Source organism: Triticum aestivum, chromosome 5D (genome assembly GCF_018294505.1).
Source record: "Triticum aestivum cultivar Chinese Spring chromosome 5D, IWGSC CS RefSeq v2.1, whole genome shotgun sequence".
Classification (NCBI taxonomy): domain Eukaryota; kingdom Viridiplantae; phylum Streptophyta; class Magnoliopsida; order Poales; family Poaceae; genus Triticum; species Triticum aestivum.
The window spans coordinates 359,866,772-359,869,787 of NC_057808.1; positions in this window are offsets into that span (position 1 = coordinate 359,866,772).

Sequence of the window (3,016 nt, forward strand, 5' to 3'; positions counted from 1 at the left end):
CTTTTTACATCGTTGAAAAAGAGGCAACTCCAACAGATGGTCCAAAACGAAGATATAAAACAACAACTCCAACAGATGGTCCAAAACGAAAATGTAAAACAGCAACTCCAACAGATGGTCCAAAACAAAGATGTAAAACCGGTCGGCAGCCGCGTGGCTGCTGTTCAGCCACTGTACAACCACACATATTGCCAAAAACATCTAAAAACAACATAAAAAATTATACATATCCACAATATCAAATTATTACATAGTTCTTCAAATCCACAAGATCAAATGAAACACAAATACAACATAGTTTTGCACAATACAACATAAGTTTTCACAAACAAATAGTGAATCTATGCGGCTCTTTCGCCATGCCATTTTCAATGCTCTTTCTTCAAGTCTTTCTAGAGTTGATCATGCACATCGGTGTCTCTAATCTCGGTGTACACCTTCATGAAACGTGTGATCCGCTCTTGTTTTCGCATGGGGTTAACATGAATGCCCATCAACTGATAGAAGTTGTAATGTAAAGTTTTTCTATACTCGTTCTCAATGACCATGTTATGCATGATCACGCAAGCGGTCATGATATACCAAAGGATCTTTTGATCTCATAATCTAGATGGTCCTTGCACAATAGCAAACTGAGATTGCAAAATCCCAAAAGCCCTCTCAACATCTTTTCTAGCGGCCGCTTGTGCATTGTGAAAGACGAGTTTTTTCTTACCTTCGGGTTTTGCAACCGGCTTGACAAATGTACTCCAGCTTGGGTAGATCCCATCTGCAAGATAGTATCCATAGTTGTATGTGCGGCCATTTGCTTCGAAGGTCATCGGTGGTGCTTCTCCATTTGCTAACTTGGCAAATAGAGGTGACCGGTCGAGCACGTTGATGTCATTGCAAAATCCAGGCATACGAAAATATGCATGCCAAATCCATATTTCATGATCGGCAACTGCCTCAAGAATGATAGTGGCATCCTTCCCACGACCCTTGAATTGTCCATGCCATGCTCTTGGGCAGTTCTTCCATTTCCAATGCATGCAATCCACATACCCGAGCATACCTGGAAACCCTCGAGCTTTGTTCATCTTCAAAAGCCTCTGAGTGTCCTGAGCATTGGGTGCTCTCAAGTACTGTGGACCAAACACTTCTACCATAGTCATTGCAAATTGCTTGACATGGAAGATAGAAGTGCTCGCTGCCATCGCCAAGTTGTCATCAATGTAATCTGCCGGAACACCGTATGCCATCATGCACAAAGCGGCAATGACCTTCTGTTCGGTGCTATGGCCAAGCAACCCGGCACAGTTCCTTCTCTGCTCGAAGGTTGGATTATGCCGCTTCACGGAATTGCAAATGTGGATGAACAAGTCTTTCAACATTCTAAAACGGTGTCGAAAGTAATTCTCCAGGAAAACATGTGGTGATCCAAAGTAGTTGCACATCAACCGTTTGTGCGAATCAACCCGTTCTCTCTGAATGAACGCACGACCATAGAAGGAACCACCGTGCTTCGGCTTCTTCCCCTTGTGTATGGCCACTAGCATAGCAATGTCCTCTTCTTCATGCAAATCAAATTCCTCGTCCGACGATGAATCACCCATGAATGAGGAGTCAACCGAGCTCATCTACAATGCAGACAACCACCATCAAACATACTATCAAATCCCAATTTAAATCATCAAGTTTTGTCGTTTTTGTACCTTGGGAATTCTGCCGAGCACCTTGTGCGCGGGGGTGGAAGAAGATGGCCGGTGGTTGGATTGGTAGCCGGTCGCTGCGGCGGACGGCGGCGCAGAGGAGAAGGGAGCTCGGCGGCCGGCAGAAAGGAGCTATACGGGATGCCAGATCGTCGGAGTCGGTGAATCCCGCTGTGATTGCTTCCCGAATCGGCGGCGCCGGAGTGGCTGCGAGACGCCCTCCGACGAGGGAGGCGATATGCGTGAGGGCGGCGGCGATTTGGGGCGGTGGCGACGACGGCGACAACGATTTGGGCGGTGGCGGTGGCGATTTCCGGTGGCTGGTGCTCGGGCGGGCGGGCGGTCTCGAGCGAGAAGGAAAATGAACGGGTGGTTGGTCGTTTCGCGGGCGGCCGCGGTTTTACATCAGATGTATCTTGTGATGCAAATTTGCGTCACGAAGTGTTGTATTTTACATCTCCGGGACATGGTGATGTATTTTTTTTACATATGGACCATCTGTTGGAGCAGTGTTTTTTGCTCTCGGAGATCCAATAGTTAGGTATTTTTATGTATGGACCGTCTATTGTAGATGCTCTTCGCACACACTTAAATATTTTTTGACACCCATTGGACATTTTTTGAATACACGATATATAATTTTTAAAATATATGTTTTGAACATCTTTCGAGATACATGGTAGCATTTTTCGAATAAACATTGTACATTTTTTTAAACAATCCAAATGTTTTATTAAACTATATAAATATTTTTAACAAATTTCACTGGAATTTTATGGGGACACCTGAATAATGTGTTTGAAATTTCACATCCATTGTTTAATGAAAATAAAGACTTTAATATACACATTTTTTTAAATGTCATGAAACTTTCTTTTAGACAACGGAATATTTATTTAAAATGTCAAATACATTTTTTCAATGGTATAATTTTTTTACATTACTTAGTATTTTTAAAAATGTCTCGAACACATGTTTGTGAACCTATTTTTAAATGTAACATACGTTCGAGTGTATGATTTTTCTTAATTACGTGAACTTTTTTCTACATTGTGTAATTTTTTAAGTGTCACGTACATATTTTGAAATTGATGACATTTTCAAAATATCACAAACAATTTTTGCACACATGACTAGGATTTTCTACTTTTTTCATTCACATCTTACTCCCTCTGGTCCATAATTGTTGCCTTGATTTTATTTTGAATTTAAACTAAAACCACAACAAGATCAAAAACATTTTTCTATATAAGTCTAACATTTTTCAAATGCATCATTACTATTTTAATTTTTTCATGTAATTTTTTTTATAATATATTTATATA